The sequence below is a fragment of the Anguilla anguilla genome, chromosome 8 (genome assembly GCF_013347855.1).
Source record: "Anguilla anguilla isolate fAngAng1 chromosome 8, fAngAng1.pri, whole genome shotgun sequence".
Classification (NCBI taxonomy): Eukaryota; Metazoa; Chordata; class Actinopteri; order Anguilliformes; family Anguillidae; genus Anguilla; species Anguilla anguilla.
Genome location: NC_049208.1, coordinates 9,251,772 through 9,264,454, shown reverse-complemented (window position 1 = coordinate 9,264,454; position 12,683 = coordinate 9,251,772). Strand labels below are relative to the sequence as shown.

Sequence of the window (12,683 nt, the reverse complement as noted above, 5' to 3'; positions counted from 1 at the left end):
CACACACACACAGCCTTTTTTAGTTTTTTCCCTCTCCACACCTGACTAATGTTACGAATATCCTGTGGAGCTGGGAAGATTACTGCTGGTTCCTGTCGCCAGGACTACACAACCCAGAGGATGTTAACCCTGTCCTGTTTGACAGTTTCAATAAATCGAGGTTCATTTGAAGCTAACTGCCGCCGGTAACCGTCTCCACAGCCTCAGAAGCCCTTTAATGCGTCCCCTCCGGCAGCCACGGGCGTTCTCCATTAGGAATGCCGCCCCCATCGCCCCAACCCCCCCGTTCGAGTACTGACAGGACTAGTGTGGGGCTCGATGAAAATGAGACGTGATGTGAGACGAGTGTGGAAGATTTTCGGGGGCGTCCTCCTTCAGGCAAACTTAAATTAAACCTTTTTTTTTTTTTTTGTTTTGTTTTTTTTTTTTTTCCAAAATTCCTTGTGCTAACCTGCCAGACTGGTCTTAATAGAAACTGGATCCCGGGACTTTGGAAGCTCTTCCCACCAGTCAGGACCCGCCAGGGTGGCTCCTCGGTCGCGGGGGGTGACACTGGGTCGCGGGGGGTGACGCTGGGTCCGCGGGGGGTGACGCTGGGTCGCGGGGGGTGACGCTGGGTCGCGGGGGTGACGCTGGGTCGCGGGGGGTAACGCTGGGTCGCGGGGGGGTGACGCTGGGTCAGCCGTTTCTATGTGTCAGACGTGCGGTTCCGTCTTCCCGATCAGCGCCTCTTTCGCTTGCCGCTCCCCGGGCCGCGGGATGGCGGAATTCGCGGGAATTCGACGGACGGCCTCGTTGTGCGGAGGGGGGGCCCGTCTTGCGACACCCCCCGAGGTGTTTATCTGCGCGGCTGATCCACTCCCCGGCATTCCTGGAAGAGCTGGAGGTGACGCGCGATGGGAAATATGCGGATTGGCCCGAGGGCGGTTGGGCTGTGTGGCTTACCCAGCACCTTGATACGAAACCCTGCTTCAGTCCCCTCTGCCCCCTTGTCTTCTTCTCCTAGATGTAACCTCACAACCTTTTTTTGTTTGTTGGCGGATAACTTTGAAAGATTGAGTTAGCGGGTCCCTGTGCCTCCAGTGGAGTTGAACGTTGAACGTTTGGCCGATCGCACTTGTGTGTCGCGCAACTCTTTAGTGCAGGGCCGCCCAACCCTGTTCCTGGAGATCTACCATCCTGCAGGTTTTCTCTCCAATGCTTGGCGCACCCGATTCTAATAATTAGCAGCGTGACGAGATCTCTGGCTGATAAGTGAGGTGTGCTCTGTTAGCGTTGGAGTGAAAAACAAGCAGGACGATGGATAGACTTCCAGGAACTTTGAAGGTTTGGCAGCCCTTGCGCTAGCTGTTGAACGAGGTGCGCTTTCTAAGAGTTGGAGTAATTAAAAACCTACAGGGCGGTAGATCTCCTGGAAAAGGGTTGGGCGGCCCTGCTTTGGTGCGACCTCTGGTCGGTCAGGACCAGCAGCGATCCTCCTGCAGCTGCTGCGTCTGCTGCAGCTGCTGCATTCGCTGCGCAGGCCTCCAGCGCAGTTAGCTGCAGCAGCGTCACTGGATGGAGGTGCGATGGTGGACCGCATGTATTTACTCATTCTTTAACCGCTGCTAGGGTGCTCCTTCCTCACTTAACAGGCATTCTATGGGTCAGGCCTGTAGCTGTGACTAGTAAAAAAACAAAAAAACAAACCTGTGTTGAATCCTCGCGGAAAAGTATCCAAGCGTGAACTTTTACAACTGCATGGCATAGCCATCCAACACCTAACCTTCTTTTGGATTTAATTTTTTTTTCTCAGAGCCATTCTATGAGCTGTTCTCATTCGCACACGGATGTCCATTTAAACCGTTTGATGGGTTTTTAGCTTTCTGCGCAACCCTGTTGTAGCATGAAACCAGGGAATTTGTGTTTATTAGCTGGAGGAGTACTTGGTGTTTAGACATTCTTTCCCGATCTCATTTGAGTCACTGTGTTTTTTCGTGTCCTAGTGCCACAACTGCCATGGACCAGGGAACTGCTTGTTTAAATTGCTCACAGAGGGGTTAATGGACTACAAAGTCATGTATAATAAAGAGGAGAAAATTAAGCACAGAAGCCGTATTAAGTTGTACGTATCTCGCATTTGAACTCCACTCTGCGAGGCCCACTGACTGAGTGTGTTTATTTTTAAATGCTAGTCCACTTACAGGAGAAACGCGACTCCTCTGCTTCACTCCGACATGCTGTTACAGTATAACTGTCATGGCTGTCATTTTTTTTTTTTGGGTGCCTCATGTGAACTGCAGGTGTGGCCCTTTAGAACTTGGCAAACTTCGGGGGAGAGAAATTCTGGGGGAGGGACTCACTGCGTTAGCAACTATCCTATAAATCAGAGCTGGGTCAAATAGGTATTTGTCAAATACTTTTCTACGCTTTACTGATCGTTGTGTGGTGTATTGGAACCTATGAAATACTCTCAGAAAGTGTGAACTGGTCATATCGGCAGGCTCAATTACACCAGGCAAGATCAATAGAACACAGAAAAGTATTTGAATCCAAAAAAAAAAACAAAAAAAACGTATTTGACCCAGGTCTGCTAGAAATTAATTCATATGAAAATATTGGGGGTGACGTGACTTCTTGTCTCCCCCCCCCAAAGCTTTGTGTTTGGTCCACAGCTGCCCTACTCAACCTTCCACTGAAATGTGAAGTTCCCCAGTCCCTGCTAGAATCTCTCAGCCCCGGGGTGAAAGATGGGTACGCAGGTCCGTCGTAAAGCTTTATTCATTTTCACATTCCTGCCAGACATTCGTCTTGCTTGCAAAACAAGGACTTTGAAAACGAAACAATTAGAGAAAATGAGCCAGCGTTATCCGTGATCGTTATTGATGTGCTTGTGTGACTTCTTCCAGGGCAAGGTTCTTTAATGATGGTTTCCACACAGCCTTCTGACCTCAGCTCTAACCTGCTTAACCCTTTTTATTTGCTGTGATGGATCCCTTATTACATTTTTTTGCATTCCATCCTACCGCTACTGTATACCAGGCCGGCCAGTGGAGGATGGGCTCCCCCTCTATAGCCGGGTTCCTCCCAAGATTCAAGTCTTTTCTTTTCAAGCCACCGTTTCAGGGTTTCTCTCCCCACTAGGGGTTGTTTGACCTTTTGTCCTTGCTATTTGGGGGTCCAGGCCTTATTTTTGCTTGTTTCTTGTCGTTTTTCTGCTAAAAGCAGAAAGCATCTTTGTTTTTTTTGCAAAACAAATTTGCGCTATGCAAATAAAATAGATTTGATTAGATTATTATCTGCTTTCCGTGAATATTTTCTTTACTTACCGGTGTAAACACATCCTGTGATTTCTTTGTATAAAGTAGCTTGTGTTCTTTGGGCTGGGTTCAGGGGTTTGTGGGAGAGGGAATGAATTCTTTCATTTTTTTAGTCTCAATCTCTTTCTTGATCAGTAATAGTCAACTAGCCGAATAATTCCTCAGAAAGCCCCAACTGGTATAACGGCTCTCTCTTACGTTATGTACAGTATACTCAAACCTGCGCTTCCTTTGGAGTCTGCTTTGTGCTGTGTTCCATCTGGTTTTGTGTATCTCAACCTTCGCTGCCTTTTGATACCCTAACCAAAAAACCATCGAGAACCCTTTGAAAATATTCTCCAGAGGAATAATGAATGTTTTGACTACTTATACATATGGCTGATCCCTTGACCAAATCACCCTGTGAACCTTTCTGTGCACTGTGTGTGCCAGATGTGTGGTTCAATTATTTCTTTGCAGAAACAGAATATACCAGAAGTGAACTGAAATAATACATTACGATGGTGCAGCACTTCAGAATATACAAGCGAAAGCATAAATAATTGGCTTTCAGATATTGTGATGTATTATACAAGCATTGCTGTGAACTACATTATCTGTAAAAATCCACATATTTACAGTATATTTCAGTAGATTTCATCAGGAATGAGAATTTAATTGATATGAGCATCTAAAGTTTTTACATCAGCCCTTTGGGTCGACATACCACACAGCTCATCGAAAGACATGAGAACGTCAATGACACCTCACTTAGAAGGGCCCTGCATACGCACACACACACACATGCACATCTATGTAAATCTAATTTTATTTATATAGCGCATTTCACAAACAATTACGTCACAATACGCTTCACAGACAACCGTGACCTAAACCCCCACAGGAGCAAAGCCTACAGCAACAGTGGCAAGGAAAAACTCCTTGGCAGTTACAAGCACGCACTTACATGCACACACACACACACACACACACTCGCTCACCCGCTGGCGTGCTTGGCGCTATCCTGGGACCTCCCGTCCCCCCTGCAGATTGCTGGATTCCCTCAGCGAGCCCTGCGTCCCTTCAAATCCAAATACCGCCGAGCTCAGCCTTCAATTAGAGAGGGAGAGCAGCCGAGGCGCTCAGCGCATCCAGGGCTCCATCAATCACGAGCTGGCAACATGAAGGTTAAAAGGCACCGGGGGGCCATTTTTAATCAGAGGCGGGAATCCGTCTCTCTCTCTCTCTCTCTCTCTCTCTGACAGTTATATGAGTTCTCGTTATTTACACGTGTCGGCGGGGGGGGGGGGGGGGGGGGGGGGGGGGGGGGGACTCGCTGTGGGGAGCCTGTCTGGGCTTTGACCCCATCCGGAACACTGTGTTCTGGCCTTATTGGGATTGAATCCCCCCCTTTTCCCCTGCTGCTTGCGCTGATGGAACAGGGTTTTTGATAAGGCTGGCTGTCAGAGCCTGGCAAGGGGTGAGAGAACCGACCGGAAGGGACTTGAGGCTGAAGCTCGAAAAAATTTTTTTTTTTTAATTCTGCGGCTTTTTAATGGGGAACGTACTGAGCCTTTTTTTCCCCCGATGGTGAGCTCAGGATCACTTGACTTGTGACTCATTATGGCCTGGCGGTATGATCTGGGCTGATCTTTAACCAGCGCTGTGTTTGTACAAGACATAGCATGAGGGAAAGGAACTGTGAAGCACACGGGCGGGTATTCGAACAATCGCTGGTCCACACCTCGGAAACAGAGACGATAAAATAAAGCGAAACTAAAAAATGACTTCATCGCAACGGAACTGTGGAATGTCATGTAGTTTACGGCTGGGGAAGCAGTCTGTCGATTTTCATCAAGAGACCTAATAATGGGTTAATGTGATATGTTCTTCATTTTTAATATGGCGTGCTCTTCGTTTTGCAGCTTAGCTGGGACAAACCCAGCAGTTTTGGTTCTTGATGTTGGTGCTGGTGTAACGGTAATCTGCTTTGGATGATTGGGTTAAGGACTGATTGGCTCTGGGTTCGTTCCGTGCTCTGCAGTTGATGCACATTACATTACAGGCATTTAGCAGACGCTGTTATCCAGAGTGACTTGCACACCACTTTGTATCCACTTTTACAGCTGGATATATACTGAAACAATGCAGGCTAAGTACCTTGCTACAATGGCAGTGTCCTATCCAGGAATCGAACCGATGACCTTTCGGTTACAAGCCCAGTTCCTTACCCACTGTGCTACACTGCCGCCCTTGATGTACATGATACTCCTGGCACGATGGCACATGATAACAACACATTTCGCCAGCAATTCCCCACTTAATAAACACATCAGACTGTCCAACACCTTTGTAAGCTGAAGACTAGCTTTTTTGCAAGACCTCATTCATGTTTCATCCTGTCTTGTATTAGAATTAATTTTTTATAAAAATATATCTTTTTGCTGTTTGATGCGTCTTCTTCCCACTGCGTAATCGTCTGCCTCTTTCTTGGCTTATTTTATACGCATCTTGCTTCTTCTTTTTCTTGGTTTAGCGCTTTCTTCTTTCCGCTCCTTTTGTATCCCTGTTTTATTTGTGTGCAATCATTTCCATGCATGGAGGTACGCTATATGACCAAAGGTATCTGGACACCCCTTGGTCTGGGACTGTTTTTCATGGTTTCAGCTAGGCCCCTTGGTTCCAGTGAAGGCTAATCTTAGTGCTACTGCATACAATCACGTTCTAGACGATTCTGTGCTTCCCCAACAGTTTGAGGAAGACCTTTTCCTGTTTTAGCATGGCAGTGCCTTCAGGTGCACAGGGAGGTCCATATAGAAATGGTTGTGTCAAGAATGGTATGGAAGAACTAGACTGGCCTGCCTGGATAAGGTGACACGGAAATGTAAGGCTTCCGTATTTGGGTATCAATCAAAATAACTTTTTTGTATTTTCCTGGAATAAGAAACTATCTCTAAGAAACTAGTCTCTAATTGACTGTATAATCTTAGGGTTGTAGCTAGGTAAGCTGTTTATCTTTGTTGACTCAGTTATTGCACTTGTGCCTACTCAAATATTGCTTGTGTTATTTGCATAGACTGATTTGTTGCTGTTTTTGTTGTGTTAATCAGATTAACCTACAGGGTCCAAGTTAAACTACGCGGTCCTTCCCTGCACTTGGAACTGTACTTCCCTCTAGGGTTTTCGACACACTTGTTCCTGGTTATGGTTATACACTTTGTTGTATGTCTCTCTGGATAAGAGCGTCTGCCAAATGCCTGTAATGTAATGTAATACCAGGGAATTCCTTTTTCCTTAAAAAAGTGGAGAACTGAAACATGTTGTTTTCAAAATAAAACATATGTAGGTGTGTACAAGCTTTTTAAAACCATTTACCTGCTTGCAATGTCTGGATTTATAGGCTAAGGGAAGTGCACAGACTCTGCGTTCTATTGTGTAAAGGAATTGTTAGCCTTATGATACACTGCTGTTTCTACCCGTGAAGGGTTAAGCAGCTGCTACCAAAAACAGCCTGAGTAGCTTCAGTACAGTTTTTATACCATTAAGGAAGCCTTAATCCTAGGCCTGAGCGAATAATATATGTTTTCAATTTTAACTTGGGGTAAATAATGATTGTACCTGAAGGGAAAATACTTTGGTAAATACCACTTAACTTGCCATGACTGGGTTTAATAGCAGAATGAGGAACACACACATGCACATGCACACACACACACATACACACACACGCAAACATGCACCCACACACACATGCAAACATGCACCCACACACTCATGCAAACATGCACCCACACACACACGCAAACATGCACCCGCACACACACACACGCAGGCACACACACAATGTTTTTTCTGATTTTGTTTCTTCCATTTTGCAGAGGGGGAACATGCACATCAAACGGTAGCCTTTTCCACACACTGGGAAAATGAATGCATCTGTAAATAGTCTATTATTAGCGAGCCTGTTATTACACTGCTGAAGAGATGCGTAACGCAACCTTTCCGTGAGCCAATAAATTGACCCATCCAGGAGCCTGAGGTCATATAGTTTCCATCCACATCCCCACAACTGAGCTTTGTGTTCAAGTAACAGACTTACACAACAACACGTACAGTACGTCCATGTCAGCGCTGTTTGCATGTTGTTCAGGCCAACTGCTTTCAGTTAGGTAGAAACAAATTATGCTGACTTGATTATTAGCATTAGTGGTGGGACATGATGCTAATAAATCTGAAGCAAATGAAGGCTTTTTCAATGGGAATGGAACATGGTGTGAAGGCAACAGAATAAAGCAATGGTCATTAATCTAACTGTACGAAACTGATAGAATAGCCAGCGTAAAAGTATGCTACTATATCTTTAGGGTTGAATTGGTAGTTTTTGAGTAATTGCGGTGTAAATAGTCATTTGTGCAGAATACATTTTTTTATGCCTAATTTTCCTTTTGTTTCCTCAATTTCGTAACGCCAGGTCATAACTGTTGGCCCACTGCGGTGTCCTTGATTAGTTTCGGGGAGTGTAACTGTCAGGCACATGAGGGAGCAGAGCAGCTGGGCGCTGATGTTTTTGGAGCTGCTGTCCCGTGCTGAGCTGTGTGCTTCGTGTGTGAGGACCGCGTGATTGGCTCAGCTGACACACTCAGCACTGACACAGTGAGCAATGACACACTCAGCACTGACACAGTGAGCAATGACACACTCAGCACTGACACAGTGAGCAATGACACACTCAGCACTGACACAGTGAGCAATGACACACTCAGCACTGACACAGTGAGTAATGACACACTCAGCACTGACACAGTGAGCAATGACACACTCAGCACTGACACAGTGAGCAATGACACACTCAGCACTGACACAGTGAGCAATGACACACTCAGCACTGACACAGTGAGTAATGACGCACTCAGCACTGACACAGTGAGGAGCACTGACACACTCAGCACTGACACAGTGAGGAGCACTGACACACTCAGCACTGACACAGTGAGGAGCACTGACACACTCAGCACTGACACAGTGAGGAGCACTGACACACTCAGCACTGACACAGTGAGGAGCACTGACACACTCAGCACTGACACAGTGAGGAGCACTGACACAGTATGCACTGACGCAGTGACACTGTCAGCACTGACACGGTATGCACTGACACATTCAGCATTGACACAGTGTGCACTGACACATTCAGCACTGACTCACTCAGGATGGTTCCATATTGACACCCTTTATTTCCTTAGCTGTATACTTATATCCTATACAAAACCCCGCAGCAGTACCCCCCCCCCCAAAAAAAACAAAACAAACTGCCTTCGGGTTGCATTTGAATTCCACGCTGGAGCCTCGCTTTGTTGTCCTGGCGTAGCCACAGGGAATCGGCGCCCTTTCATCCGACTGTCCCCAGGAAAGAAGCACCCAGACCCGTCCCGTTTGGCATGTTTCTGAGGGGGTGTTTCAGTGTTTGACATTCAACAAAAGAGGCACTCCAAACTAAACAGCGCACACAACACAGACAACCAACAACAATGCCGAAACTCAATTCTCTTCTCTCCCGAGTGGATTGAATTGTTTGATGCAATAAATTCGCGAGGACAGGGAAGCACGGGAGCAGTTTCCTTAAACGACCGCCCCACATGACCGTCCATTTGCATTTGTCTGGCCCGGTCGTAATATCCTTTCATATCCTGGGTGGCCTTGGGGCTGGAAACTGCCCTGAGGGAGTAAGAAAATAAGTTTTAAAAAAAAAGAAAAATAAAACACTGGAATGGATTGCTCAGTGTTAGATTATGTAAACAGAAGCAGGAAAATTCACTGGTGTACTGCTCGTCGGTCTCTGAAACGATGCTGTTTTTTGTTGCCGATGGCCTGAAATCGGTAGACCTGCAGTGGATAATTCTTGAAGCACTGGACCTGCATCATGGACATCAAGATGCGTGGTCCTCAGTTTTTAAGAAACTTTGTTTTTTTTTTTATAGTGGTATATGTTATAAAAGCCTGCGTTCTCAGTCCCAGAGGATGATCGTGGCACTAAATTGGTTGAGCGAGAACCAATGCGGTTTCATATCCCAGCATGCACCTGCACCTGAGTCATGGCTTGGGGGGGGTTTGTGCCGTGCTAACCCGCTGTTGCTGCTCGTAAGGGTCTGCCAATCATCACGACTGCGAGGATCCTAAATATCGATCCTGCTATTAAGTGGCTTCCACATGCTTGCAGCCGCCAGGAACCGTTCCGTTCGTGCCTCGGTTGTTTTGTGCGGAGTGCCTGAAAACATCTGACGAGGCGTCAAAACCCCACGATGCAAACGTTTACTCCTCAAAGGCACTCAAGGTCAAGCTCGCGTCAGACGACCTCTTATCAGAGGAGAGAAAAAAAAAACCACTCCCTATTTTCGGAAATCGAGCTATCGAGACATAGCATACCACAAACCGCTCCTTCTGGTTGGGGTTTATTGCGTTATCTGAATCTGCCCTGTTGGGAGATGAGTAGTTGTGTAGTTGAGTAGTGCAGTTGTGGTTTTCACCCACCAGCTCGGTCGCTGTATCTTTAACCCAAATGTGGCTCTGAAAAAAAGGAGGAACACATTCTTTTTTGAATGATTAGCTTTTTGCATATTCACATTTTGAAATTGCACGGGCCTGCCGTGCTCATTTACATTTTTACCGGTTTATCCGACCTTCTGACGCGTCCTCCTTTCCCCTGCTTGTGTGGGACGTTCCTGTAAAGTAGAACATGAACCCTCCCCAGTCCTAGCAGGATTGGGGAGGGTTCATCACCCGATCCATGTCTATGTTAGAGAATTGCTTAGTTTGATCAATAAAATAAAAAAATTGCAATTATATATTTATTTTATTTTGGAAAGAAACTCCTGCAACACAGTGCCGTACAGGCCTACTGCTTTTCTCACAGACCCCGGTTTTGAACTGAATTACGGCAGAACATGTTTTGCCTCGTGTGTTTTAATCTCGGAAGTAACCCTACATGCCAGCCAGATCCCTCCATTCTGCTACCTCAGGACGCCTAGCACCTCCCCCTCTTCGCACCTGCACTTCCAGAACACGTCTCCTGTCTGTTCTGGCCCCACGATGGTGGAATGACCTCCCCGTGGAGGTCAGAACAGCTGAGACGCTGACCCATTTCAAACGACGACTGAAGACTCACCTCTTCAGGCTGCACCTCTCCCCATCCCTCCCTACCCCCCTGTAAATGACTGTAAGCTTAGGGTTGTAACTAGGCAGCTGTTTCGTAGGTGACTTAGGTGCATTAACTGTCTTAACTACTGCTTGTATTTTTTACATAGACTGCGTTTTTGCCGTTCTCGTTGTGTTAGTGTTAATCAGTTTAACCTTCAGGGTCCAAGTTGAACTATGCGGTTGTTCCCTGCACTTCTCTCTAGGGGTTTCGTCATACTTGTTCCTGGTTATGGTTATACACTTTGTTGTACGTCGCTCTGGATAAGAGCGTCTGCCAAATGCCTGTAATGTAATGTAATGTAATATTCTAATGACGAAATTTCCTTATATTTTTATTCATCCTTGTCAGCTCAGAACTTCCTGTCCTTTCTGTTCTGGCATGCAGTCTAGTCACATTTGTAAATTTTGTAAATCTCATTTGGTGAGAAATGCACACGGTCCTTTTCTTGGTAAAGATTCTGTCCTGCGTGACACTGCCAGTGATTGTGTTCCGCCTGTGCTTGTGGCTTCGCTGCGTTGGTGCAGTGAGCGGACCAGACAGACGGCGGGCACAGTGGGATCTTGTACTTCGAGTTCTTGCATTTGCTTGGGATGATGAGTCCCCCTTTTATCCTAAACAAAACGGCCTCTGATCTGGAGCTTGGGTCGGCATGGAGACAGGTTTGTCGTAATCCGGCGACAGGACCGGACTGACACTGTGGGGGTGTGGTGTTCATGACTGCTACCCTCCCAGCTTCCTGTTTAACCCTTTGAGCTGTGAGGTCACAAATATGTGATTAGAATGTTCTTAACTGACAATTCTAATGCTGGTGATGTAATAATCACTACTGGTAATTGAAAGCGATGAGGTTCTAGAACACTCTGAATAAAACATTAGAAAAAACGTACTCGTCAAAGAGTTAACTCGCCATCCAGTATTCAGAGTCGCTGTTTAGTTATAGACCAAATGCAAGTAGAAAACTGAATGAACTGTTGAGGGGGAGGTGTTAAGATGAACTGTAATGCTGTCAGTCATGTGGGCTCTTTGGGGCTCCTGGAGCTAGTCAGGACGTTCTCCTTTATGTCAGCGGGTACTGCTGCCCAACCTCTGCGAAAACAAAGGCTGCCCCGAAATGACCTTCCAAGCCTTCCAAAGCTTGCTTGGTTATCCTTGGCATTATCCTGACTGCAATATCCCGGCTGCAGTATTTCACATTCATTTGAACTGAAAGAGGCTTGCAGGCAGATATCTTACTGGAGCTAGAATGGAGAATTGTGGGTAGTCTGCAGGGTAGCTGCTCATTAAAGGTAATTACTTTTTTGTAACTACGTTTATAGTTCTATTTCTGCAGTTTTTAGAGGAATATTGTTCCTCCCTGTTTTTCAATTCATCATGCTGAGATTCACCCTGCCTCTGGTTAGAAAAAGTTGAATGTGTGTGTTGCTTTCTCAAATTTTGGTTCATAGTCAACAAACGACTTTGATCATGCTTGAACCTGCAACTGGCTATCCCAGCTAACACAAAATGTTCTCACAGTGTTACTGGAATGTTTTGTCAATGTTGTAACATGGATGCTACATGGCAGAAATTGTGAGAACATTGTTTGTTAGCTGGGTTGTGCTTGAGGGGGCGTGGTTTTAATGCCCGCCCAGGCCATTGGAGGGCCCTATCAATAACCTCATTGGATACATACTGTAGCTTCCTGTCAGCTGACTCTTCCCGAAAGCTTCGCCATTGGCCGATGCATCTACCAGCTCGCAGTTTATTTACCCCGTTCCGGGTCTGATTGTCGCCGACCGAAGACCAGACGGATTTGTGGTGCGGTGGAGTTATCAGGGGGTTTGTTTCTCCGCTCAGCTCGCCAGAAAAATGAATAAATCATATGTCGAGGAAGGGCTCTGAAAACGGACTTATGGAATGAAACAGGACTCCATTATGGCTCTAGGAGCCGGCGGTGAGGGCTGATGGGAAATCCTGCCTACCGAAACTGCAGCCGCGTCTTGGGAGGAATGCAGTCGAAAAACGGCTGAAACTGGCTGAGCGGCTGCCATTGTTCTGGCTGTCTTCACGGGGCCCGGGGGCTAGCTCCGATACGGAGTTCGCCCGGGGGGGGAAAAAAAGTCTAGCTCTGCCCTTAGATAGTCTTCTTTTAGGAGTGTGCTGACATGTGGCTCATGCACGAGAAATATGGGTTACTGCCTGTTCCCGGTCTCCTTTACGACTCTGTTTAG

At 46.5% G+C, this 12,683-nt stretch overlaps 1 protein-coding gene and 1 long non-coding RNA gene across 3 annotated transcripts in view; one reads left to right on the top strand and one right to left on the bottom strand.

The window, feature by feature from the left end:
• nrbp2a (nuclear receptor binding protein 2a) overlaps positions 1-12,683 on the top strand; it is a 59,641-nt gene that overhangs the window by 19,346 nt on the left and 27,612 nt on the right. The gene's annotated exons all lie outside the window — the stretch shown is intronic.
• LOC118233813 lies at positions 8,593-10,288 on the bottom strand. The gene is made up of 3 exons (XR_004766572.1): positions 9,956-10,288; positions 9,807-9,842; positions 8,593-8,993 (listed from the first exon to the last, which is right to left on the bottom strand). It is a non-coding gene; the product is annotated as an uncharacterized LOC118233813 (long non-coding RNA).